The sequence below is a fragment of the Hoplias malabaricus genome, chromosome 18 (assembly GCF_029633855.1).
Source record: "Hoplias malabaricus isolate fHopMal1 chromosome 18, fHopMal1.hap1, whole genome shotgun sequence".
In the NCBI taxonomy this organism is placed as follows: Eukaryota; Metazoa; Chordata; class Actinopteri; order Characiformes; family Erythrinidae; genus Hoplias; species Hoplias malabaricus.
The window spans coordinates 24,617,205-24,631,484 of NC_089817.1; the positions used below are offsets into that span (position 1 = coordinate 24,617,205).

Below are 14,280 nucleotides of genomic sequence, written 5' to 3' on the forward strand. Positions count from 1 at the left end.
GGAACCGGCTTTAAAACCGCGCTTTAACTTAACAATATTAATACAACAGAGGGTCCTGTGGAACACTTGTTAACTAATAAATGAACAAAGTTTTTAAAAATCGAATGTTTCACAACAATAAGAAAAATAATACCACTTACATTTCATTGAAACTACAAAGAAACAAGATCCTTAAGCAGCTATCGTACAAACGCCATGTAACCTGAACAGTCATTAAAACACCGAGAGCAAATAAACTCACCTGTCTTCTCTGGCTGCGGTACAACTGCCAACTTCCAACACTGAAAAAATGCATAACCCTCAATAATCTAAAGCTGGTTGGACTATCTGTATAATCTAGACTATTATTCCTGTGACGAAGGCATGCCCACAAAAATGCTGGTAACTCAAAGCTGTACGCTCTTATGCCCTCACTTAAAGGGATGAGGCTGAGCTTCCGAGCCGTCCCACAAATGGTGTGTCACCACCCCCTTTCCAAACCAGCAGAGCTGGCTCTGACTAACTCCCAGAGCAGAGCCTGTGCAGTGTACCACAAACACTGTATACCACACAGCTCACTGAGTCTTTAATCAGTTCTAATCCTACACGCTGCTTATTCACTCCATTGTTTGTGTAATTACAGCAGCACCACGCCTTACTTGGCTTTAACTCTGTTTGTCTGGCTTCACGTTAGGCCTCAGCATTTGTCTCCAGGCTACAACCTTGGTCCAAGTTAATCCAAGATAAAAAAGAAGTGGGAAGCACTATTTTTAGGCTAACTTTACACCATTATACCATTACGCACAGTAAAAAACCCTGCATTACTGCCCTTCTCTTCTTACCCAGTTTCAACCTGCATGAGCTCTTTGTGGCACTTAGACTTTGAATATCTCTCTCCATATATTCAAAGCTATGTAAATATCTCTAAGCAGTACAAATCCCCAGAGACAATAAACCGACTACCACCTACGCAATATTCCTAACTGCCTCGTATAAAAAGACCCGGTTACCGTTCAGTTCCTACAATTTATTTACAAAATTATGCAGCATAATGCTTGTTTTGAATTCACTGCTGTTGTGATGTAATAAAGGCCAACACATTTACATATATCCAATATTTGATCAAAAGCTTAACACCTTCATCCAACATTCAAACTGAGTTCCCTTTTACAGCAGGTACTGCTCTACATTTTGATAAGGGTTTAGAGCAGATGTTGCAGTGCCTTTTGAATTACCTTAGGCTCATTTGCACCTGCTCCCATGTGTCTCATTTCCTATGGCGTTTATACAAGCCGAGTGTGCCAAACTGAATATCTGTGTCCACACCAAAGTAGGTGAATTTACCAAGTGCACAGGGTGGCCAGAAAATTTTGGAAATTATTATATGTGCACACTCAACTATTTATGTTAAAGGAACACTGTGTAATAGTTGCACCTTAAATTTACAGCTTCAAAATAATTGTGATGATCCTCTGACCTGTAATAGGGAGAAAAGAGCATCTGTCATTGCTATTCCAGGTTCAGCACTGTAGAAACTGTGGTATGTAACTTTTGGGAGGAGGGTAGGACACTCCCAGCCCTTCCCCCTCCCAACTGATTTCAGTACATTCATTCATTCATTCATTATCTGTAAGCGTGTATCCAATTCAGGGTCGCGGTGGGTCCAGAGCCTACCTGGAAACATTGGGCGCAAGGCAGGAATACACCCTGGAGGGGGCGCCGGTCCTTCACAGGGCAACACAGACACACACACATTCACTCACACACTCACACCTACGGACACTTTTGAGTCGCCAATCCACCTGCAACGTGTGTTTTTGGACTGTGGGAGGAAACCGGAGCACCCGGAGGAAACCCACGCGGACACAGGGAGAACACACCAATTCCTTACAGACAGTCACCCGGAGCGGGATTTCAGTACATTGCTGTAAAAAATTATATAAAAAAAAACACTGGGGTAGATCCAGGAGACAAAAATAAAATAAAAGATAATTAAATAAATGTACTTTGTGTTATTACTTTTACAAATGGATTGTTTCACTCAAGACATATCTGTTGGTATAAATCAGCTGAATATATGTTTCACACTTCAAAACAATAAGAAATACTCATGTAAAATTCATTGGTAATTAAACCCCAAGCAAATGATAAACCAAAAACATTACATACAAAGTACATAAAGTAAGGTATATTCTACAACGCACCTCATCTGTTCCCACTTACTCTGCATCTTATTACATATCTGAAAGAATTCAGACCACCCCTTTTAATAAGTGAATTGTTATTTATACTACTGTAATGAGCACCCATTGCAGTGAAGCTTGAATTGTGCACTCACAGTTTGCACAATGCCTTTAGAAAAGCATTGCTAATAGAATAAAGGGCTAAACCATTCACAAATGAGGCTACAGTGACAAAGCGCAGTGACGAAAACTGGCCAGTGGGGTTTAAATCACCGAAGCTTTAAAATGAGGGGCCATGGATTGTGTTCCCTCCAGTGACAAAGCACCATTCAATACTTTAAGTTGGTGTAGTGTTTGTGTCTAGAGCTAATCATCCAACATCAGTACATGACCTCACTAAGATTCTTGTGGCTAAATGCATTCAAGGCCTGCAGCAATGTTCCAACATCTAGTTTAAAGCCTTGCCGGAGGAGCACAGATTGTTAGTGCAGTAAAGAATGGGGAAACCTGGTTGACGTGAATGAGAGGGACAAGTAAATGTATGTCTCATTGTTCTGAAGCATTACACTATAAGCGGGTGAATAGAAAAGAATATAAAAAAGAATATAAAAGGAAATAAAAGGATCATTTGCCGAAGGCTCAGTTTTGCAAGTGCAAATAGGTCACTGCTTGACATTTAAGGCCAAAATATGTGAGAGAATTGTCAACCCGTCCATAGATAAAGCGATGAATTTAGGTCTTTCACCATCTACACTTCATAACGTCATGAAAAGAGTCAGAGAGTCAGGGGAAATCTAAGTACGTCATGTCATGCTACCTTGATGGACATATAGCCTTATTGGCTTGGGAGTCATTTGGAAAACCACTGTCACTTAATACAGTCCACCACTGCATCAAAATTCAACTTCAAACTATTAAACACAGAGTATGCTTATTCAATTTGCACAGAAAACTTCTGAGTTCTCTGGGCCCAAAGTCGTTTGAGATGTGGAAAGCCAGTGGAAATGTTTTGTGGGCAAGCGAGATTCTATGTGTCAAAGATGAAAACGCGCATCATGAAGAGGAATGTCAGACAATGGCGACCTCAAACTCTTAAGAGGCTCAAGAGCAACAATGGGCAAAAATTCCAAAACTGCAACAATTAGTGTCTTCAATTCCCAAACAATTAAATGTATACAGTTAAAAGAAACGTGATGTGACCCAGTTGTTAACATGACTCTGTCTCTGTGAGTATGTTCCAGTTTTCCATTTGTCTGTTAAAGGTTAAAACAAATTCATAAATTACAGTTATCAGTTTGAATTGCATTTTTAGAATATGTCCCATATTTTCTGGAAATGGAGGTTTGTAGTGTTTTAATAATCTTTTACACCAGGAATCCTTTTTAGCAGTAAAATTATTGTCACAGTCACACAGCTCCAGGGGCCTGGAGGTTGTGGGTTCGATTCCCGCTCCGTGTGACTGTGAAGAGTTTGGTGTGTTCTCCCTGTGTCTGCGTGGGTTTCCTCCAGGTGCTCCGGTTTCCTCCCACAGTCCAAAAACACACGTTGGTAAGTGGATTGGCGACTCAAAAGTGTCTGTAGGTGTGAGTGAATGTGTGAGTGTGTCTGTGTTGCCCTGTGAAGGACTGGCGCCCCCTCCAGGGTGTTTTAATGCCTTGCGCCCAATGATTCCAGGTAGGCTCTGGACCCACCGCGACCCTGAACTGGATAAGCACTTACAGATAATGAATGAATGAATGAATGAATGAATGAATATTCATAAGATGCCTCTCCAACAAACAAAACCAAAAAAAAAAAAAAAACACTGCTTTGGACTGTATATTCAACTATCTGGACTTATGACACATTTAACACGTTTGAGACACAAAACAAGCCATCTTAATATCTCATATGGAATTTGGATATCGATATTCTCCTACACAAAAAGGAGATCGGCTGGAAAGTTGACAGAGACTTTTGCTTAAGTCATGATGCAGTTATTTAACTTTAGAAAAAAGACCGTCTAGTAAAGTAGCTCTTTATTTGCAATTAAACTCTCAAATCTACTATATTCCCTGTTTGGCTAAAATTAATTTTAAAATTGTTTCTCCAAGTGCTATAACGTTGCAGTTTACTGAGCCATAAAAAGCAAATACATTAGTATTAAAGGTTTCTGGGAATTTTTCTACTGATAATCATTACACTGTCAGGAATTAACCTGGAATTTCACGTCTCAAACCTACTTCTCAAGGGAATTCTTATTAAAGGTTTTGGTAAAAAAAAAAAATAGCATGTGGCTAACAAATGAAAATTTTTATTTTACTAATTTAAAATCTTACCATAAAATGTATAGGTGGCACCTTGGTGCTTACAAACTAAATTCAAAAATATTTTAAAAATGTAAAACAAAATGTGAAAATACATACAAAGCTGCTTGAACAAGTAAAGGCAAGCTAACTGCTTAGCCATCTAAAAGGCTAGCTAGCTTGCTATGCTAGTGCTGTTAATAAACCAAGTTAGCGAATAATGCTAAACTCTCTCCGGATAAAATGCGAATTGTCTTCTCTGAGCAATAAATAAATAAATAAAATAAACACTCAGAAACACTTTGTGAACAGAGTACCACACTCGTCCTGTTAGTGATACGTCAATGAAAAAATACAAAAAAAGTATTAAAAAACACTCTCTAGCCATTAATTAAATCCCTAAAATGGTGTTTTAATCCAAATTACATAGATGTTATTTCCAAGAAAAAAAACCCTAATAATTTAAAAGTGGTTTTATATGTTCTACATTTAGTACATGGATGAATATGCAATTACTTACCTCTTTACTTGCACTTTCATGGCTCCTGCAGTTAAAAATCCTCACCCCGCAATTTGCTGGGATTAGTTCCTTACATATGTAAGGTAAGAAACCTTGGTTGTACCTTTCTTTAAAACACTGCTTTTTCTGATGTTGTGTCCTGAACGTCAGAGGAACTTTTGAAAAACATAAAATGCTATTTGGCAGGCTGCCAAATTGTGTTTTCAGAAGGAAGACCTTTACTACTTGGAAGCTGAATATTAAGTCTCTTACTAGTCCCTACATCAGTCCATTTCCTTATCACCATGGGGAAATTTACAATGTTGGTTTGATGTATTTGCTCATCGCATGCTGGGCTGGATATAAATGTAAAAATGATGCAAAGTAGTGAATTCTTTCAAACCAATGAGGCTGAGAGATAACGCAGCTCTGCTGAATACACCATAACAAAACAAATAAAATATGAAATGCTAGTTTTAGGACGGAATGCCCCTTTTACTGAGGAAGTGGCCTACTGTGAAAATCCCAACTATTAATGTGAAGAAACTTTCCACATGAGATTTACACTGAACATGGAGTTCATTTAAGTTACTAAAATTGTGTTTTTTTGCTTTGTTTGTTTGTTTGTAACTGATAGCAGGCAAACACAGGAGGCCAATGTAATTGAAATCATTCACGCTGGCAAAAAGCGCAATTTACAGGCAGAAGCTAGAGTGTCATTTTTGGATGGGCGTTTATGTAATTTTGTGGAGCACCAATAAATATGTTTTATAGATTGTGTAAAGAAGGGAATGGTTTATTTTTTAAAAAGACAAATTTAAGTGATTTCCGTGTTTTCCAAGTTGAATATGTTCATATTTACTCATGGTATATAATGTTGTAATCTACTGCATGTCTGCTTTCAGATTTCAAGAGCTGAAAGCTGATTGTTTTCTTCGAAGCTCTTGCTGAAGGGGTAAATATCAGCAACCACTCTGTTTTACTGACTGTTGTAAATTAATGTAAGCCTGTTCAGCCTCCATTTGACCATCACAGACCTAATCAACATAAACGCTTTGATTAAACACCATTCATTCACCCATACATACCTGTGTAATTGTACTTTTCTGGACAGCAGTAAATGTAAATGGTCCATTAACTGTGCTCCACAATGCACCCTTTAATGTGGAATTGCCATTCCACTAAGAAACTCACTTATGTTTAATGGAGGTTGTCAAAATAATTGGCGCAGATTGTCAAAATAATATTATATATCACTGGGAAATGAACACCCCCACCGACCCATAGGTGGAACAACCCCGCCCTTGAAATGGTGGGGAGTTGGCAAATATCAAATCTGTTCTAAAATATGTCATATAAAATGCAGGCCAAGTAATGGTCTTACTTTACAATAAGGCGGTGAACATAATTAAAGATGCCTATGGGAAAAGCCCTTATCTTTGATAAAATATACACTCTTATCAGAGCTTAGAAACATGTTTTTTACATTATTTGATAGGGTGGCACGGAGGCGCAGCAGGTAGTGTCGCAGTCACACAGCTCCAGGGACCTGGAGGTTGTGGGTTCGATTCCCGCTCCGGGTGACTGTCTGTGAGGAGTTGGTGTGTTTTCCCTGTGTCCGCGTGGGTTTCCTCCCACAGTCCAAAAACACATGTTGGTAGGTGGATTGGCGACTCAAAAAGTGTCCATAGGTGTGAATGTGTGTGTGTTGCCCTGTGAAGGACTGGTGCCCCCTCCAGGGTGTATTCCAGCCTTGCACCCAATGATTCCAGATAGGCTCTGGACCCAACGCAACCCTGAACTGGATAAGCGGTTACCAATAATGAATGAATGAATGTACATGAGGTTGAATTAGCTTTTGCGGGTTTATAAATTCCTCTAAAAATTAAATGCATTTATAAATGAAGTGACTGAGACTGGTCTTGTATTGCTGGGAACAACCACCTGGGGGCATTGTCTAAATAGCCAGATAGTGGTCAGACTTTATACAAAGACTTTGATTTGTCCTTGATCTTAACAAATAAGCATCCAGAATGCTGAATGTGGCTTTCATTTCTGAACAACATCGCTAGACTGAGCAGCTGGATTGCCCTCTTTTGGAACTGAATGAAGGAGCCTATTCTTTACATAAGAATATTCATTTCATTCATTTCCTGTAGTTTTGTATCTTGCCTTGTGTTGTATTTAAAAGGTGTACTGGTGACACAGCGTGTGTGGGCAGGACCTAAGGGTCTCTTTTTCTCTGGGTAGATTGATAGCCCTTATAGAGCCACTGTGTGCAGTGAATGTGTAATCACACAAATATAGCCTTGAGCATGGATGATGACGTAAGGAATGTAAATGTGTACAGTGGGTGGGGACTGTTTAGTAGCAGAACAGCAATTTATTACTGATTTCATATTAAATCCACCAGTTTGGTGCTAAAATTAGATATATTTTTTTTTAACTTTAGTCATCCAATAATACCCAATAGTAGCAAAAAATAGCAGCAGCTAGTGCGGCTATGCTAACATGACTAGCCGGTTTATTACAATTGAGCTTTGGCTTCCCTGTTTTCATTGACATGCTGTCCACTGGCATTGGAAACTGAATGAATGTGTCAATGATGAAATGGCTTCAATAGCCTAATTGTAGTGTAATCTGTTTACTCCTATTCTTAGCATTGCATTCAGGAACACAATCAGCTTGGCAAAGTAGGTTTATTATTACACTTTCATTTTCATACAGTTTTATCTCAGTGTCTACAAACTGCAGCTAAGCTGAGAGATTATAAATAATATTATAATTCAGAATGATTCAGGCTAGAGTTCTACCAGCTACCAAAGAGGCACTTAACATCACAAGTGGGCAGTGACTAATACACACTCCATTTTTACACTATGCATAAAAAGTATTTTGATCATAGCAAAGCCTTAATAGTTCGCACTTCAGTTCCCGTGAAAGTCAGAATAAAAAGATAGCCACATCATATGTCTACCTTATAACACCTTACAATTGTGAAAATCTGTTGTATTCACAGATCTTTTCTCTATAGAAAGCATTAAATGAAATGGGGCTTAAATTCACCTCATTCAGTGTGACATAGTGGGGTATAAAATCCCTCAGCAGTGAAAACTCTCCATTCGCAGTGGAACTGTGGTCTCTGGAGTACTGTAACACTCAGACATTTGGGATGATATGGTGTGGATCTCACTACTGTTCAGTAGACTCCATGCAGTGAAATCCTCACAGAAATGTTTCAAGAATAGAAGATGTGACCGCACCGGACTCATATTCATTACTCACATCCGGCACCTCCACTTAACTCCTAACACTGACCTAATAATTACACTATTTACCTGGCTAAATGGGGGCGGGCACGGCTTTACAAAGGTCAAAAGGTTTATGCAATGATGACTAGGTACTGGAAACGTGGCATATTTCCTTTTTGCTCTAGTGCTGATCTTTACAAAAGCTAGGGACTTGATGCCAATATTAATATACATGTTTGCGTAGTGAAATTACAAATCTGTAACAAGCCATTCACTTATTTACATTCTGTAACCAAACAGATCTTGAACCCACCAAGGAAATAACCAAACGTCAAGTAGTTATATATATTTAATCCAAAAACACATGTTGGTAGGTGGATTGGCTACTCAAAACTGCCCATAGGTGTGTGTGTGTGTGTGGTACTTCCAGATTAACATGGCCTTCCAGTTACTTCCTTTTCACACCCTAATGTAGCTAATCTAATGTGTAAGGTCTTCTGTTTGGCTCCTGAAGGCTTGTACAAGGAAACCCTTTTGTTTCTAATCAAAACATTCATTCAGTCATTCATTCATTATCTGTAAGCGCTTATCAAGTTCACGGTTGTGGTGGGTCCCGAGCCTACCTGGAATCATTGGGCGCAAGGCGGGAATACACCCTGGAGGGGGCGCCAGTCCTTCACAGGGCAACACACACTCACACATTCACACCTACGGACACTTTTGAGTCGCCAATTCACCTACCAACGTGTGTTTTTGGACTGTGGGAGTAATCTGGAGCACCCGGAGGAAACCCACGCTCCTCACAGACAGTCACCTGGAGCGGGAATCATAATCAAAACATAACAATGGATTTAAAGGGTTATTGATTGCAGGGTGTAAATACAATCAATATGAAGATTCTATTAAATAACAATGAGAATACAACCACAAGCATTTATCTTTTAAAGTTCCCCTACATCTTTAGGCTCTCTCTGTATGTCAAGAAGACCCTGAAGGTTTCCCATCACTGTTCTAATTTACTACTGATATCTTTATTAATCCGATATTAATGGGAATCTTCAGGATTGAGCATTCAGTATCAGTTCAGTCTAAAGCTTACCACTCTTTAACAACAGACAGAAGCAGAGGTCATATAAGGAGCTAGCGAAGCCTGCTTCTATCATTTATTCAGCAAGAGGAATTGCTCTTTGCTAAATAACTTGTGAACGTCTAACTCTTTCTCGACCTGTTTGACATAAATCTATGAGGAGACATAATTGCATCACACTGAGCCGGAGAGCCATGTGACTTTTCCAAATCTAATTTCAGTTTTGAGGGTTATTCATTTCCTAGAACAAGCACACTAAAAGAGACCTAATTACTCTTCAAACCTGCATGCATGCGTCTGAAGATGAGAAATGGGCTCGGGGTGGTCATATCCTGCTGATCTAATCTGCAACATAGCTTTATACAAATCAAACACAGGAGAAGGGCAACCTCTTCTCAACGTTACACCAGCCTGGCCTGGATAGACAGGCAATTTAATAACCAGGTTTAGACAGAGCATTTAATAACTGATTGAAATCAACTTGTATTTAAGTGGAAATGATGTAGTGACTATACACACGAGGTCAGTGGGAGGGGTGGAGAAACAGTGAGGCTTGTCCATATTTATGACATCTTTTTTAGTGCAGGAAAAGAGCAGCCACGGTATAAATCAACAATGAGGTAGTGTACTTATGTGTAGAGGACAGTGGTCCATAATATAACAGTGTATCTGAACCATTCCAAGTTTAAACCATTCCAACAATGTCTGCATGCCAAGCTTTGTCCTGTCAGGTTAATAATTGACTAATGACTAAACACTGCCCTCTGGTGGACAGTTCATTTACAGACAGATCTGTACCACAGTGTCTAGGTTTAATGAACGTAAAGGAACTGAAGTGAAAGAATAAAATGAGGGCTTCTAGACACACGACTGGTCAGTTCCATTTATTAAGGTTGTTTAAGAAGGGCTGTTAAATCAAGTGCTAATAAATTAAGTCACTGGTCTCCACTACACACATCTGGCTGTAAATAAAAGCCCACCAGCTCTCAAAATGTTACACTGTTGAAATGAATAAACTATAATAGTAAGGTTGGGCGGCACGGTGGTGCAGCAAGTACCTGGAGGTTGTGGGTTCAAGTCCTGCTCCCAGTGACTGTCTGTGAGGGGTTTGGTGTGTTCTCCTCGTGTTTGCGTGGGTTTCCTCCAGTTGCCTCCCACAATCCAAAAACACATCAGAAGTGTCCATAGGTGTGAGTGTGAGTGAATGTGTGTGTGTGAAATGCCCTGTGAAGTACTGGCACTCCCTCCAATGTGTGTCCCTGCCTTTCGCCTAGTGATTCCGGGTAGACTCCGGACCCACCGCGACCCTAAGCTGTATAAGCGGTTACAGACAATGACTATATTGTTATGTAAACATCATACTCTTTATCTGTTTTTTTAAGGATGGACATTAGTGTAGCTGCTCAGTTCTCAAACCCAAGTGAAAGGCAACTGAGGTTTTGCAATATCCGTCATTTTCCAAGCAGATTTGGAGTTTAGCTAATGCCTCCAAAACAGTAAAACAAAACAATACATCATTTTCACCTGCATTACTGTTTTGGTGGAGTGGGCAACGTGATGAATTTGTTCAACTCCACCAGGGCACATATTTGGTACTTTTTTTTTTTAAGTAAGCCTGCCCCCTAGTGGTGGACTGCTCTGAAAAAAATAAACAAAACAGGAAACAGGGGGCATTGTTTTTGAAAGTGACTCCATGTCACTAGAGTTATAGATCACAAACCTCTTTCTGTAAATCACACCCACAGTGGCACAGTGGGTGACACTGCTGCAGGGCTTTAAGACCCTGGGCTCAAGCCTTTTCTCAGCTCTGTTTGGAGTTTTATTTGTTCTTCCCACATCTGCCTCCAGCAACTGTGGCTGCACTTGTGCGCTCCCGGTGCCTGTCCCAAGCCCAACTGTAATGGGAGTGCTGTGTTAGAAAGGGGTGTGTATCATCAGCCAGGTTGGCCAATGTGATGACTCCATAATAGGATTTAATTAAGAGTTGGAAAAGAGAGGCTTAGATGGCACATAAATGTTAAGTTTAAAGCAACACTAGGTAAGGTGAATTACAGCTGTAAAATGGAGACCACCTACTTACTAAGTATCTGAATATGAGGAGGAATATTGGATGAGCAGGAGTGCGTACAACAGTGTTTATTGGTGGCATAAAATGAATTTTATTTAATACAATTGAAATTAATTAATGAAGTTAATTTATAAGAGAGTATTTGGGGTCTTTTGCTATAATAAAATTTAGGGACTTTGTAAATAGAAGAAGAGTTGATTGGCAGTCGCCTGTTTTATGCCTCATGTAGGACACAGTGGACCGTTATGTGGATTTTTGACGGCCAATGGATGGACCAATAGGAAAGCTTTAGCTGGACCAATCAGACAATCAGATTGTGAGGTTTGTTTAACCAATCAGAACACTGATTTTTGCAAAAAGAAACATGAACTAGCATTGTGACTTACCTGACTCTCCATTGTATCTCTGGCTGGAAGCGCCGTAGCTGAGAACTGAAGACGTTTACCAATTGCACAAAAGTTGAGTGGCGGCAACAAATCAGTGTTCCTCCACATTGAAAAACTCCCACTGTCACATTTAGAACCTCAATAATGTTTGCTCTGGCACATTTTAAGCAATTTGAGAGGGTACTGATTCACACATTAGGGGCGTCACGGTGGCACAGCAGGTAGTGTCGCAGTCACACAGCTCCAGGGACCTACTCCGGGTGACGGTCTGTGAGGAGTTTGGTGTGTTTTCCCCGTGTCTGCGTGGGTTTCCTCCACAAAAACATGTGGGGTTCAAAAACACACGTTGGTAGGTGGATTGGCGATTCAAAAGTGTGAGTGAATGTGTGTGTGTGTGTCACCCTGTGAAGGACTGGCGCCCCCTCCAGGGTGTATTCCTGTCTTGCGCCCAATGATTCCAAGTAGACTCTGGACCCACCGCGACCCTGAACTGGATAAGGGTTACAGATAATGAATGATTCACATATTGACTACAATTGATTTACAAATGCATTTTTTTTTCTGCACATTTAAAAATGATTTCTATGCATTACAAATATATTTTTCACATTTTAAAATGTATATTATTATTATTATTGTTGTTGTTTTAAATTTGAGCATTCCAACACATTTGTGGGTTTGAATTTTGTATGTAGTGTATGTAGTTGCTCTTTTCTTTTTTTTCACACTCAAAAGCCCTGCTGCCCCTCATTTCAGAACAGAAAGTGTTTAAATGGCAACTGTAATCAGGCTGTGGCCCTTGAAATGTCAGAGGCAAAGAATGTTCCAGTCCCGGTGACTGCCCTTCCAGAATGTCCTGTCAGTGTTAATTCCTCCGTGTATAAATGTTTGATGTCAGTCTGTAGCTGTTACTGAATGAGAGTTGGAGGTCACTGTGTCCAATCTGAGATACACAGAGATGTAACTAAACTAAAGAGCTTGAGTGGGTTTCTCCACTTCTGGCTACAAAGCCATTTTGTACATCAATGATAATCTCAGGCCCTCTCCATAAAGATCTATTTATTTTAAAAACACACACACACACACACACATTATATATATATATATATACACACACACAAGAGGCAGCACGGGGCGCAGCAGGTAGTGTCGCAGTCACACAGCTCCAGGGACCTGGAGGTTGTGGGTTCAATTCCTTCTCCGGGTGACTGTCTGTAAGGAGTTTGGTGTGTTCTCCCTGTGTCTGCGTGGGTTTCCTCCGGGTGACTGACTGTGAGGAGTTGGTGTGTTCTCCCTGTGCCTGCGTGGGTTTCCTCCAGGTGCTCTGGTTTCCTCCCACAGTCCAAAAACACACGTTTGTAGGTGGATTGGTGACTCAAAAGTGTCCGTAGGTGTGTGTGAATGTGTGTGTGTGTGTTGCCCTGTGAAGGACTGGTGCCCCCTCCAGGGTGTATTCCCACCTTGTGTCCAATGATTCCAGGTAGGCTCTGGACCCACCGTGACCCTGAACTGGATAAGCGCTTACAGATAATGGATGGATGGATGGATGGATATATACAAGATTTTCCTCTCTCCATTTTTGAGAATACCCAGCAGTGGCTTGTTCGCCTGCTGGTCACATTTGTGGATGAGGCCACATTTGTATTTGGATCAGGTGAAATGCGAAAAGAAAGTCTCAAAATCCAAAAACCCGCGAGAACAAATGAACAAATACACATCACGAAAAATGCGAATTTAAAATTTGAGAGTGACTGAAGAAATGTATTCATTTTTGCATGAAATTATATCTATGACAACCAAAAAAATGTCTTTAATTTGTACAAACTGCAGACAGTGAGACAGAGAGGGATATATTTATTTGATTTCAGCCAGAGACAGGTACTCTGAGTGACGTCAGCGTTATTTAAAAGGGCAAGAACTGTAGCAACTGCGTTTTCAAAAATCACCACATTGGAGAGCGTTTTCGAGGACCTCCGGTTTTTGGACCAAAATACCATTTTCGTGGACGGGAGGACAAAACGCAGACAAACCCTCAGGATTTTTAAATAAACAAATCTGTGTGTTCCTGGCCTCAGTATCTGGAGAAGTGTTTAGCTAGAATCAAATTTGAGCTCAGGTTTTGGTGTTGGACGATTAGTTTTTGATCACATACAACACTATCACTCGGCCTAAAAGGACTGGATGGTTTAGCAATTCCTCTGCTCCACAGTCAGTGCTGGTCGGCTTTACAATCTTTTAGCCGACGCTTGGCTTTGAGCATGGTGGCCTTAGGCTTATGCAGAGCACAATTGAACAACTGTGTCAGCATCAGAGGTACTTTAACTAGTATCTACACATATTTGAAAATACACGCTATAAAACGTTATTCTGTTTAGTTACCATTCAAACACTTATCTATACATCAAACACCTGGCTGAACATGAGAGGTCATCAACGTAAGAATGCAAACGAACAAGTTACACATTAACATCATGCAAATGAGTGCCTACAAGGCAATAAACCTGCTTTATATTATTTTACCTTACTCCATACAGTCTGAACT

At 40.2% G+C, this 14,280-nt stretch overlaps 1 protein-coding gene across 1 annotated transcript in view; it reads right to left on the bottom strand.

Annotated features, from left to right (window-relative positions):
• Positions 1–5,204, bottom strand: part of LOC136674370 (3',5'-cyclic-AMP phosphodiesterase 4D-like) — a 280,825-nt gene extending 275,621 nt beyond the window's left edge. Inside the window, exon 1 of the mRNA XM_066650364.1 lies at positions 4,968–5,204. The gene's annotated coding sequence lies outside the window, so the exon portion shown is untranslated. The remainder of the gene's footprint in view (positions 1–4,967) is intronic.
• Between the last annotated feature and the right edge of the window lie 9,076 nt (positions 5,205–14,280).